This window comes from Anas acuta, chromosome 14 (assembly GCF_963932015.1).
Source record: "Anas acuta chromosome 14, bAnaAcu1.1, whole genome shotgun sequence".
Taxonomy (NCBI): domain Eukaryota; kingdom Metazoa; phylum Chordata; class Aves; order Anseriformes; family Anatidae; genus Anas; species Anas acuta.
Window position 1 is genome coordinate 13,790,742 of NC_088992.1, and position 13,451 is coordinate 13,804,192.

The 13,451-nt window shown below is 46.5% G+C and overlaps 1 protein-coding gene across 6 annotated transcripts in view; it reads left to right on the plus strand.

Moving 5' to 3' along the window:
* Positions 1 to 13,451, plus strand: part of FBXW11 (F-box and WD repeat domain containing 11) — a 71,549-nt gene that overhangs the window by 20,335 nt on the left and 37,763 nt on the right. The window contains exon 2 of one of the 6 annotated variants that reach the window (XM_068697809.1): positions 11,904 to 12,118. The exons of the other annotated variants lie outside the window; for them this stretch is intronic. The gene's annotated coding sequence lies outside the window, so the exon portion shown is untranslated. The remainder of the gene's footprint in view (positions 1 to 11,903; positions 12,119 to 13,451) is intronic. 6 annotated transcript variants of the gene reach the window in all.

Sequence of the window (13,451 nt, forward strand, 5' to 3'; positions counted from 1 at the left end):
TGGACTTCCAGCGCTCACCAGGGCCTGTGAGAGCCTTCTGAGCTGTGCCTGCTCCTCCTGGCCCTGTGCACAGCGCCGTGCCCAGCTGTGATGTTCCCCTTCTCTGCATTTTCCTTCTCCCATCGTGTGTCCTGACAGTGGACGAGCAGTAGGAAGGTGACATTGGCTGAGTTCTTGCCAGTGTTGTCCCTGCTTATAGATGAAGACGGGAGTGTATTGATTTACTCGCCATAACTGGAAGCTGGCTTCACAAAAACGTGGTCTTAAAAGGCTTTTGAAGTGGCCAATTCATAATTTATTACTGTTTAGAATTTGCAAGTGGAGCTGTGGAGCGTTAGGTTTTAACATTTATTTCACAATAGTATTCCCTGCAAAGGAAATTATTTTTTAGCAGTAAGGCATCTCCGTGCCATCACAGCTGAGCTAGGGCACAAAGGGGGTTTAATTTATTGATGGGATGCAATTCAGCATTAGCTTGCTGAAGCTTCTGTTTGTTATTCTTTACTAATTCTGAATTTCTGTTGGTTGACGTTTCTATTCAGATAAGGCAGAAGTACAAAAATGGAGAGTGTAACTGGAAGAAATTGTATTTGAAAACTAAGTTCTCATTTATTGTTGTGAGAACTTCAGCATCTTTTTTAGAGCTGTGCTGTTTTTTTCATAGTACCTAGTTCCTAAAATCCCGCTGAGCGCAGTAGATGCGTTCTACTCAAACCTCTTCCAAATGAAATCCCAAATTGGGAAGTGCTGAGCAGCCGGGCAGTGCGGAGCCTGCATCCTTCTGAAAACGTTGTTATTCCAGGGAGCTGTTACAGGGAGCTGGAACAGCCAGACAACTGCTTTCCTTCGTCTGTTAGGTTCGAAATCAATTACAAATACTTCTTTGACAGGTTTTCTGGTATTTTGCCTCAAAACAGTGGGACTGTTACCATTCCCTTTTGGAAGCAGGCCAACAGGTCCATTAAACAAGAGATTTTTTTTTTTTGTTTTTTAAGGAACAGAGAGTTCCCTCCCCTATCTGGAATACTCATGCCTGCCCCTCTGTGTTGAACAGACCTCTCTGAGGCAGAAAGCTGTAAAACCAAGCTTTGTGTGTGTAGAAGCGGCTGCAGACAGCAGCTCGGTGCCTTTCTGTGCCGTGAGGTGGCCTGAGTTGCCAAGTCTGGTGTAAAACCATGCGTTTTTCTCCCCAATACTCTACCTCTAAATACTGGTATCAATCTGGGTTGTCTTCAGCAGTTTCTCACGTTGTTTTTTTTTCTTTTTTTTTTTCTCCAGTTCTTGGTATCTGTTTCAGGCCCTGAGGGCTGGGCTCGGTTTGGTGGTTTGGTGTTAGCTGTGCGCTGCCCCTGCAGGGGTTTTGCAGAGGGCGGCGTTGCCTTGTGCCCACTGCGGTGCCCAGCCCGGCTGCTTTGGTACGGGGGGTCCCCAAAAGCCCAAAAGTGGGCCTGGGGCTCCAGGCATGGTCTTCCCAACAGGATAAGACTGTGTAAAAGGCAGAGATTGGGGGTTTGGGGAGAGGTTTACTCTCTGAAGGGAAGCGTTGGGATGAGCACTTAGTCATTCCTTGTGCATCTGAGTGCTCCAGTTTGATGACTACTTGCTGAGGAAGCCTACGTTTCCACGGGGGCTCTCTTTATTGGGTCACCTCTTGGTGTGTATTTTCAAGCAGAAGAGTGGTTACTTGCCAGATCACCGTAAGCATTAACCGGTGACCTGGTGGTGGGGCTACGAACCAGAGCTCGTCCTCTGCGGTGTCCCTGAGGGAGGCACAGCGTCTCCTGGTGTCACAGGGCTGGCGTACGGACCGGGGATCTGGCAGCTGGGGTCCCGCATCTCCCCTGCCTTGTTTGCTTTCTTCTGAATACAGAAGAGGGCATTTTTATTCTTTTCAGCCCTTTTTAGAGCGTGCAAAGGATCTGTGAGCCTCAGGCTTGCTTGGACAGCAGAGCGAGTCCTTCAGGAGCCCGTGTTGCTTTCTAAACAGCTTTTGGAGTTACTTTACCTATGGCTCTTTAATTGGTGGGCACTTCTCTCATCTTTGGTTTCGTTACAGGAGCTGTCAGTGTTCCAAAATTGGTCATCTTAATCCATAATTTTTATGATAGAAAACTGATGGAGATCAGAAGCAAGTGGGAATTCTTCAGTTCCCTTTTGCGCTCAGTAAGCTGCAGTCTGCTGCACAAGAGACCTGTAAATGTAGGGAAAATCATGTGAGCTTAGAGATCCAGCCCTTATTCACTTCCTAACCTACCTTTTGCTGGTGTTTCTCTGTTGTACTGTTTGGAGATCCCGATCTTCTCAGCCTGAGAAGGATGTGTCCCTAAAGAGGCAAGCACGTTTCTCAGCCATGGATTCATGCATCAACACGAGATGCTAGACCTTGCTTCAGCAAATCCCGAGCCACAGCTTATCTCTGCGACAGATAAGCATCATTTCTAGCATAAATTTATGCTCCTCAGAAAAGCTCACACAGTCACAGTAAGCCTGATACACTTCACAAGGAGTGGGCCAGATCTGTTATTCCTGCTACCTCTTACATTGCATCTGCAGAAGGACCGCATCGTGGAGTGGAGGGCTGGAGTTAACCCACCTCCGTGTGCAGGCTTTCTCAGCCTCCTTTGGAAAGGACGTGGGTGTTTTTGCTGTCTGCCCCTGTTATGGTGCAAAGAAATTTGCTAAGTAAACTGCCTTGCTCTTCAACCCGCCTTCTAATAATGCCGTGCTTACGCTGGGAGAGAGTGAAATCTTTCTTGAGAGGGGGAAGAGGAAACTCGAGGTAGACAGTTCCAGGTACCTTTGATGCAGTCCTCTTCCTGGGAGATATTTGCTCTGTCGCACTTCAAAGAATTTTCAAGGAAACGGGGCAAAACATGCAAATATTTCTTGCTAAGGTGGCAATTAAATTCATGCAGGAACTTCACGCAACACTGGCAGACTTCTTGTCGGAGGCGTCACGGGCAGGAGGATCAGATCCCTTGCTCATGGAGAACTGAGCCGCATGCTTGACACAGTGTTAGCAATGATTTTACAGGTCGAAGTAGTACTAGTCTTGATGAGACTGGTCATTGTAAGGACATTCATTCGTTCTTTCTGTGTTAGCAGGCAGGACATCAGGATTCTCTGGGTCTCCTTCATTTTTGTCTCACCATCTGGTCTGGAGGTCTTCAAGGCTTGGCACAGGAGAGTTTTCGCATCCGTGGTGTGGGTTTTATGATTCTTTAAATTGGCAATAGCATCTAAATAAATCAAAGGAGCTGTCAAAGTCAAGGATTTGATGGCTGTCTACAAACCCCATAACAGGACGGAGCAAATCTCACAAATACCCAGCTGGCAAGTACGGAAGATGTGGTGTAGCAGAGAAAGAAGGAACTAAAACCAAAACCTTGTACTGCTTTGCATAATATTTCTGTGGCAGAATATAGTCTTGGTTGCAAGCCTCCACTCTGAGAAGGCACAACTTTGTGGCCCAGAATGGTCTCTTGCTGCTTTGGACAGGGTGGTTTTAACAAAAACTTCAAAAATTTTTGTTGACTCTTGCCCTAGAGAAATACCGGTGGTTTTAATCCCACTTTTTCACTAACTTTGTAAGTACCAAACTCTGTTCGATGGCATTGGGCTAGCAATTAGGGATTTGTACCTGTTGAAGCTGAACACTTTCCTTTTGAATTCTTTAATGCTTTTAACGTTCTTCAAGTCGACCCATACTTTGATACAATTATTAAGCCAAAACCTGCCTTAATAATTTCAACAGGAATGGTGTGAACTACACTTATTGAATAAGCCTTTTTTTTTTTGGCATCTCTTCCACTTTTTTTTTTTTAATAGATTTTAAGTATATGGATGCAAACATCCTTTGTGTCTGTGGACACTTGAGCTGTTCTACTAGAGACTTGCAATTGAAAAATTCTTATAGAATCATAGAATATCCCAAGTTGGAAGGGACCCATAAGGATCATCATCTTGTCAAGAAACCTGCCTGTTGTAACTGATAAATGGTGGCTGTCACGGCACCAAATGTGCTAGGGCCGGCATTCAGTGAGGAGGTAAATATAACATATGGGAAAAGATCTAAGTATTTAAAAAACAACTAACAAATGACAGTGGGCTTTAAAATCCTCTCCTTATATGATATTCTGTAGCTCGTAGTTAAATGTCCAGTTTGAAAAATCACTTGAACAAGGGTTTAGTGAAGGTATCTTTAGAGTAGTGCGCGTGACTGCAGAACTTGAATGCGCGCAAACACTTGCTTTGGAAAATCACAGTACTGTCTGTTAAGCTTTTGAAGATATTTGAGCTAGAGGATTTATTCAAGACATAACACCAAAAAATACTCACTATAATCTTATAGTAATCCAGGTACAGTTCTGGACACTTAGGCTCAGTTTGGTAGAGCAAATGTGGTCTGAAAGTCTTGAGCACGTATACAAGTGTGTGCTTGGGGAGAAACAGTGAGGACTGGGCCAAATGCCTTCAAATTCAGTGTCTAAATAGCAAAAATGCAGGATGCCTGGTGCTCGTAAATGCCTGTAGAGACACTTTACATTAACCTGAAGTATCTATTAAATTCTCCATAAGCCGTGTTAACCCCAAAGTTATCCTTCAGTGCAGCGAGCTGGAAGCAAAAGCCCTTTTGGGTTCCAAACCAGGAGGTGAAATCCATAGCTGGCACGTTGGATGGTGCTCTCTTTTTGCTCAGAAGTAAAAGAGGCACCAAGCAGTTTTCCTACAGAGGTGCCATCGAACCCGAATGTCCTCAGCAAGTAAGGAGATGCGTGCTGGCCCAGCGGTCACAGCGGTGCCTCCCAGGCTTCGTTGCACAACGTGCTGGTTTCGGCAGCGGCGCTGCCGCTTGGGGCTGCTGCCCGTTGCAACAGCTCACCTCGCAGGGTGTGCTGTAACGTGAAGTGAATCACTGATGTGATGGATTAAAAATAATCCTCCCAAAAGGGGAACCTGAGACGTTAGGCAACTCTCCTCGCCGCTCTCAAACCCTTTTCTGGCTCAGTGATAGGCCTTTTCTCTTAATGAACTGTGCCTTGCAGTTGCAGGGAGAAGTGGCGCTGGCCTGCAGAGGTCAGGAGCATTACGCATCCATTATGTAAATCATGTGAAACCTAAATTAGGCAATTGCACATTCCTTTTAATACCCAGATAAAATCATCACTTGAATGTAGGGTGTCTGGCTAACCCCAGGCAAGGCTGAGTGGATACTTGCAAAAAAAAATAATTTGAGTATTCTTTTTTTAATCTCCTTTATTACTTGAAGGCTGCTTTCTTTAGCTGGAGTTAGTCTGCGGCCTGTTCTTAATAGAAGGTTTTCTCAAGGCTTTTGGTTGCTTGTATTATGTGTGATTACAGAAACACACTGAAATGAGGAATAAGCAAAAAAAATGGTGTTTCAAACGCTTAGTGATTAGGATTTCATGGATTGAGTATTGCTTCATTAGTTGCCAGATCTGAGATTCACTGCCATACATCTTTGGAGGAAAAAACGGACTTCTTATTGAATATTTAATTCTGGTGGCTTCTTTTTCTATAGTTACTCTGTGTGCAAATTTGTTTCCTGCCACCCTTCGATTTGCAAAAGACAGCTGAGGGTGCTGAGGCTGTGTGTTCTGTCATGTTATTGGTTCAGGCTCCTCAGTGTTTTTCAGTAAACTTATACCAAAAAAAATAATATTGAAACCACTTCAAAATGTGGTTGAAGTTCTTCCAATGAGAGTGAATTTGATGCTGGAGACTTGCAGTGGTTTGGAGTTGCTTGTTTTTAAATTACTCTTCAGCTCCGTGTGTCACTCGCCGCTTTCTGTGAGCTGGCAGCGGGCATCCACGGCTCGTCTGCCTCCTTCCAGCTCGTTTTCATTGAGGGCTGACAGCTCGCAGAGAGCTTCTCCGGATCTTAGGGAAAGAAAAGGCTATGAGCACCAAGCGGTGCCTGTATTCAGTGGTGCTGGGCATGGGAGAAGAATGGCTCGGTCTTTAAGAATTATTATTTTTTTTTATCTTTATTGGTCTGCATCTTTGTAACCAGCTAGGTTCTTCCTGATGCCCCTTAACGTCCAGTTCTCGGTCCCGCAGCTCAGACACCTTCGTGCCAGGAGTCGTCTTCGTCTGCTGCCTGGCGCGGTGAGGTAACTAAATTTGGACAGAGCTGCTTTCACATGGAACCAGCAGCAGAAATCCGAGCCTAAATTCCCTCTGGGAATCTAGGAATAACCCCAGAAGTATTTTAACTTTGCACCGGGCAGCCAAGTTACAAATATATTTAATCTTAACAGAGGCTAGTTTATTTTCGATGAATCTGAAGCCAACTGATGATGCCCCGATTGCCAGCTTCCTCTGAAATGTGCTCTGAGATGCTCCTCATCCTACCATTAATCTGAAAAAGCTTTGAATAGGGGCAGTTGTGTTAGGGGATGGTGTTGTGTGTGCTCTGCCGTGTTCGCCCACGGGTGCAGTGTGGAGCAGGGCGGCTGGGGCTTGACCTCCTCTGCCCAGGGATGTGCACGTGGTACTGATGCGCTCTCAGACCTGGTTTGTAGGGGCTGGGGGCTGGCCTCGAGCTCCATACTTAGCTTGTGGTGCTGCGGGGACAGAGTGCCCAGCACAGCCCTTCCCAGGCTCTGGTGGGCTCATTTGAGCAGGCTGCTAAATGCTGTGTTCCCCTTCTACAGCTTGGGCCATGGGTACAGATGAGTGGATCTTGGGGGGTTCTTCGCTTCTGCTCTGGAAGGGAGAAAAGGCAGGATGGGCTGAAGCCAGCGTTTTCTTGTTGTGTTTCCATTTGTGATGGTTTTGTTGTTTTTAATAGGAAATAACAGCTTTACTTAGGGCATAAAAGCTAGGGGGCTCTTCCGCAAGTACTGAGATGGTTTCTCAGACAGTAAATGCTACTTACTGCTTGATTATACAAAAAGAATAAGTTTGGCTTATCTAATCCTCCTAAATGCCTGACAAACCACAGTTGTTTTGGGTCAGTTGTGTAGATGGAAGTGGTCTGAAAAAACGCGTGGTGTGGGACTAGTGCCCGTGCTGCAGAAAATGTGTTGCATTTCTTCGGGAGTTCAAGCAAGTTCCTTTAGAGATGACACAAGGCAAAGTTTCCCTTGAGTCCTAATCGTGTGGAAGGAAACCTGGCTTGGTGCTGCAGTAGGATTCGAAGTGTAGGGGGCTCCAGTTCTAGTGCTTGGTGGTGGTCTGGGGGGAAGAATGAATTGGATGAGCCGTGAGCAATGTTGTTAGGGCAAAACCAGTCATTGTGTTCTAGCTGAGAGCTGGAGATGACTTCAAAAAGAAAAAAGAAGGGGGAAAAGGAGAAAATAAATCAGTGTCTTGCCCCTAGCATGTGTACCTTTGTACAACTAGTTAGTCATAGCCCTCTTTCTAATAGCTCTGAAGTGAACGTTTCACCATTAAAATGAGTTTGCGTAGTTGGGAGGGATTTCTTTTGGAGTATTCATGGTCTAGAGCTGCATAGCTTAATCCAGCAGGTGAGGATTTCCATTTCCATTACCATTTTCTGTTCTTTTAGTACACTGATTCCGTGTGAAACTGCTCAATGGACATTTACACTTGCTGAGGGCTCAGCACCTTTGCCCACAGAGAAGGGCTTGTGCCCCATATGGCTTTTGCGGCCTTGGCCGGGCACTCAGCGTGGTGAGGGCTGCCTGATCCCATCGCTAAATCCCTCAGGTCCTTGCTCCTTGTCCCGTAAGTCCAGCACGTTGGGGCAGGATGGGTACGGGCAGGTTTTGGTCACTGAGTCCTGACACCCAGCAATCGAGGAGCGCAGGGTGTGTTAGGAGTGGTTGCGCAAGGAGCGGTTCAGACATGGCCCTGCGGTCCCTGCTGAGGTAAGCCCTCCCTAAGAAGTACAAACCTATTTCATATTTAAATAAAAAAGCTGGGGTTGGACAACTTAAATTGTCTGCCAGATCAAAAGCATCCTCCCTGTCTAATTGTAGAGTTTGGGGATCGCCCCAGAGCCCTTGTGTAGTGTTTTGTGGGGTTGGATCCAAATAGTTATCCTGAACTATTGTCTCAATGGAATTTAGTTTTAGAAACAAATGATGTAGCTTAGTCGTTGGTGAACACAGCCCACGTTGACTTCTGAGATTAACATCATGTTAGGCCAGAGGTGCTAAATGTTAAGAGTTCTGTATTTTCTGACGATGAGCAGATTAACTTTGCAGAGAAGGCAAAAAAGCTGATGCTTTAGAACCGGTGCCGATTGCCAGTCAAAAGAGCATTCATGATCAAACAGGATAACCTGCTTGACACATGTATTATTTAATACCTGTTTCTCTCCTTTCAAGCCTGCAAAATAACTGTTCTAGAGCATTTAAACAAATAACAGCTTGAGATTTTCTGGGCAGAGACAGGAACTGGTGATTACTGGGGGCTCTTCCAGACCAGGGCAGCACTTCCAAAATCTGAGGCCCCCGGGAGGTGTGAACGTGGCTATGTAAAAGCATCAGGTATCTGTTAAAAATGTCATCCTGCAAGCCGTGGTCAAGCTAGTGTTTGTTTTTAGATGGTTATCCAGTTTGTGTTTGATCTCTGGTACCGAATCTTCCTGCACGTGTTCTGGTGGTTAGTCAGAGGCTAAGTAAAACCGGCGCTTTATTTGCAGTCCGAGGGTTTTCTGCTAATTTTGCCTTCAGCTGTTAGGTCTTGGTAGACTCTCTTAGTATTTCCAGTATATTTTTGGTTGGACTTCTAGCAATAACTACACTAAAATAAACCTGGCAACTGGGAGAGCAGCTAGCTAGGTAAGAACTGGAGTGTGCTGAGCTCGATTTCTGCAGATACCCAATGCTTATGTAAACACTTTAATTTAAGCTGAAACAAGCAATTGTTAATGCAGATGCCGAATATAGATATGACCATAATCAGCAGAATTAACTTTCAATTCAGTCAAAACCCTTCAAGTTGGACTCCACAAACCTTAGAGGTTTGTCTTTGAAGTGCTTTATGGTGATGGTGGCCAGTGGATTGAGCGTTTTCTCTACCATCAGAAGCTTGATTTGGGAAATTATTTGGACAAGAGCTGCATTTTCTACTTTTTTTTTCTTAAGGGGCTATTTTCATAAAGGTGTGGCTTGATTATCTCACTAAATTAAAAGTAATAAATTTATATTTATATCCTGTTACAGACTTAGCAGAGAAACGTGGTGCGGAAGCACTCATCGAGGTTAAACCTGTAGCTGGGGTACATCTCCTCTTTGAACCTAGCATCTTTGTTGCCCCAATTTGAGTAACTGCCCCTAATATTTTATGCTAACTTCGTGAATACAGGAATCTTTTTTCATCCTTTCTCCCTGTATAGCCCATGGCTATGTTTGCAGGGAATTTTTTGAGGTTGAGTCCTTGCAGTTGTTCGGATAAGCTCATTTTTTCCATGGCCACCTATTTCTGACCTGCAATTTGGAGCCACCACAGCATTTGTGCATTTCTCTGCAGAGTATCTGCAGATTTGCAGGGATGTGATAAGAAAGAGATTTTGTCCTTGATACTGGTTTGCATTTTGTGTGGTTTAGATTAGCGGTTCCCCAGCTCCGCTTAGTGTTTGTGCTACAGGATGTTTTACCGAGAGCCTCTCAGTAGTTAAAAGAAGAAAAAATGTTCCTATCCCTGACCAAGGACCAAGACGTTGTTAACAACCGCTGTTTAACAGGTTCCTGGATTAGGAAATAGTGACCATGACTTCCCAAGGAGGGACTTGCGTGCCTTTAAAGCACTTTAGACCATTTGGGGATCTCTGGCTATATTAAAAGCAAGAAGCCACGAGAGGCACATACTCCTCGCGTTCAGATGGTAAAGCTGGTTCCCTGCTTTTCTGCCTAATCCCCTCCCCGGCGTGGTCCAGTTGTCAGAGCGGACGGTGGATTCCTCTCCTCCTCTGGGAGCTGTGTAATTAGTACCTTCAGCAGCGCAGCCCTGCTGCTGGCAGAGCTGGTTTCAGCAGGCAGCCTGAGCCTGCAGCCGCCAGCTGGACCTCCTGTGCTTCAGATACCCAAGTATGTACCTCTTACGTTTCTTCAGCTTCTGTAAAGTCAGCTGTAGGCACGATTTGCTAAAGGAAATCAGAGCCTGGTTAGCTGGAGCTGTTTTGATCAGCTTTGGTCATCTTGTGATTTTAACTGCTGGGTCCTGATTATCTTTTCCAGTGAGGGGTAACTTGGTAAAAAATGAGATCTTTAAAGACTTAGTTTAGACTTGAGCTCAGATTATAAATACTGGTTGTAACCTGGGGGTGGGGAATGAAACTTCTTGCAGTCTCTCTATCACTTTCCATTTCCTCGTGGCTGAAAACATAACACTTGAAGGCAGCTTTTCCTTTTTCAGTGTAGCCCAGCTCCTGTCTTGTTTCTCCAAAGCTGCGAGTCCGTCCTTTGGTAGCAAGGTTTTCTTGCTGAAGAGTCTTAGCAGTGTTATCTGCCTTGCTGGGTACTACTCCGGCTAATTGTGTCTTGTCCCAGTTCCCAGGATTACTGCCATCACTTCAGTAATTGCTCTGTCGATACCAGAACTAAAACTGGGTTAAAGAACAAAGCTGCGCCGTGCTGCTGCTCTCCGGAGTCAATTAGGTGTCTGAAGGCACTCCCATCTCCAGGAGCGCGGTGCCAACCCAAGCTCCAGCTGCCTGTAGCTAACCCAAATCTGGCAGAAATCTGGGCAGGCAGTGCAGGCCGGTTAAATTTCTGCAGGAGAACACACAAGGTGCAGCTTTTTTCCTGTATTTCATGAGTGAGAGCTCCTTGCAGGCTGGGTGCTGTTTGCCTATGGCACAACTTCGGTGCTTGTGCAGCCATACGTCTGCGGAGCTGGCAGCCTGGAAAGGCAGCAGGGTTTGAGCTGCTGTCAGGTATCTTAGGATCTCAGCTGACACTGATTTAGGAAGTTTTGTAATATGTGATCGTTCTTACTTCGGAAGCTTGGTGGAATCAGTCCTCCTGAGGAAAAGAGCGTGGTGTACCTGCTGCTCCTCCGTCCCTCTTTCTCCCCACGTAACTTGTGAACCTGCTGGCCACGTCCACCTGCATCTCACAGAAGGGTGGAAATCCCAAGGCCGTGAGGTGTTTGTGGAGCAGGAAGGCTCAAGGAAGGCCGAAGTCCTTGCAGAGCTGGAGGAAGCCCACAGGCAGCACGTCTTCAGGAAACGGGCTGTTAAAATGCTGCAGCTTGCGGAATAATTCCTGAACCTGCCTCCCATTGCTGGCTGTGCTGTTGGTGAATATGGAGACAGGCTGCTCTTGGTGTACCTTCATTCACTGAGTACAACCATGGGGCAACATTTCTGTGCCGAGACCCGCTGATAGCACATTGCTGCTGCCGCCTCTCCTGGTAGGGGATGGATGGAGAGTGCTTATTCCAGGCTGACTAATTAAGGAATGACAGCTGGCTTGAAATATCATTCTACTTTTGCAAGAGCTATGAGTAACTTAACAAGAATTTCTGGGGAAGAAAAATGAACTTACAGGCAGGCTTAATTGACAGTATTTAGAAGCTGAGCTTCCACTGGGAGAGGCTCTTATGGCCGTGGGGACCTGCCCGTTTGTCCGAGCCCATGAGCGCAGGGCAGCCCTGGGCTGGGAGCTCGCTGTTTGCACTGCTGTGGGGCAGCAGGGAGGGAAATGGGGTGCAGTCAGCATCAAAGCCACCTTACAGCTGCTCAGGGAGGCTGAGGAGGCGGTCGGCATGGTCGCAGTGTGTCGAGGGGTAGGGAGCACGGTAATGGGAGCTGGGCTTGTCCGTGCCTGCCTCCCTCTTGCCTCAGAGCTGGAGGCCTTGCCAAGCGAGGACCCGTGACACCAGCTGTTAGGGATTTTGAAATTCTTCTTCTGACGAGGGCTGGGGATGGACAAGGCAGATTAGAGTTGTCTGATTGCTTCTTCCAGGCAACAGGACAGCATCCACCTGGCCATCTTTTATTCTCATTATAAGCTCTGCTCTAGCTTTGTTGCGTGCTCCCAGAAGGAAAGGCATCGCGTCGAGGACGCTCTTCTTAGGCTCCATCCCACAAAAAGCTAAGTGAGCTCTGAGATGTTTCCCCATGGGGAAGCAGCAGAACACAAGAGCAGCACCTCACCATGACCTACCAAAGGAAGGATAGGTTGGTGTCCTGTGGGATTTCTGCTGGATGCACAGCCCCAGGCCATGCATGTTAATGGGAAGTGTTAGGGGTTGATACTCCCAATGAGATTGAGATACTCTCAATGAGAGTATCAACAACCAGTGTTGGGTTCCCCACCAGCCGTCCCCAGCCGTCCCCAGCCCTGCTGTGTGTCAGAGCCAGGTGGGCCACAGCTTTCCCATCACCCAGGGGACGTAGTTCTCCTAATGAGGTCCCATCTGCGTGACGCGTGCTGCTCGTACCTCACTGCAAGGCAGAGAAGGGCTCAAGGCAAACCTCAGAAACCGCAGTCAAGCGGCCGAGCGAGGCTTGTCCAAGGAATAATGCTGTTAATTCTTCTCAAGTTTGCTGATTTTGGTGTGTTCCTAGTAAGAGAAAGAGGAGGAGATGAGGTGACATATTTTTTTGATATGACACAGTGTTGTGAATTGGGAATGTAGTTGTTAAGGAGCCGACCCATTATCGGTGATGAAGAGAGAATCTCTTCTCACTATCAGGGAAGGAGATGTGAGATTTATTTCATTGCATGTTTTACTTGTGTGTGGTGTTCCTCTTTCTGCTGGGACAGCTGATAGAGGGGGAAGGAGGACTGAAAAAAAAAAATAAAGGCACTGCTTTATGATACCGGGGTTTTCATGATAGCCATCTGCCAGTTAGCTGGAGTCTGGGAGCGGTGACTGGCGGGAGCTGGATGAGAGCAATCGCCCAGGTGGGGGGTGCTGGGGTGCTGTGTGAGTGAGCAGGTGGTAAGAGTAAAAGACAAGGTCTTGCAAAAGCAAAGAGATGCCTAAAAGAAACACTTGTGTATGAGTGTTACTGGAAATGGTCGCCTCCGTTCCTCTGGAGCAGAAGGGAGGATGAGGAGGGTGAGGAGGGGCGGTGGGGATGTTGGGGAGTGGGGTGAAGGAGGGTGGTGGCTGCTGGGTTCCCAGGGCACAAACTGCTCCCAGGCTGCAGATACGCTCTGTGAGCCATCTTTCCCTGTGCGGTGAGCTAGGTCTGGAGAGAATTCATGCTCTGTTGCATGTAAGCAGCATATAGCGATTTTTTTTTATTATTATTTTCAGCTAGATGTATGCAATTTTTTGCTTTGGCAGAAAATGCTAGTCGATTGCTTTGACATGTTTAATTACTTTGGCCTGAGTAGGATGCAAGTGAATTTATTTCCCACTGAGAAAAGTGTTGAAAGGCTGCATGAAAACCTGTCAGAGGAAATTCGAGAGGGGTTGGGGAATTATCTTGACAGTAAATGAATTTGATAAATGTGTCAGTTAAATGGGGAATTTTTTTTACAATGCGCAGGTTTTGTGGC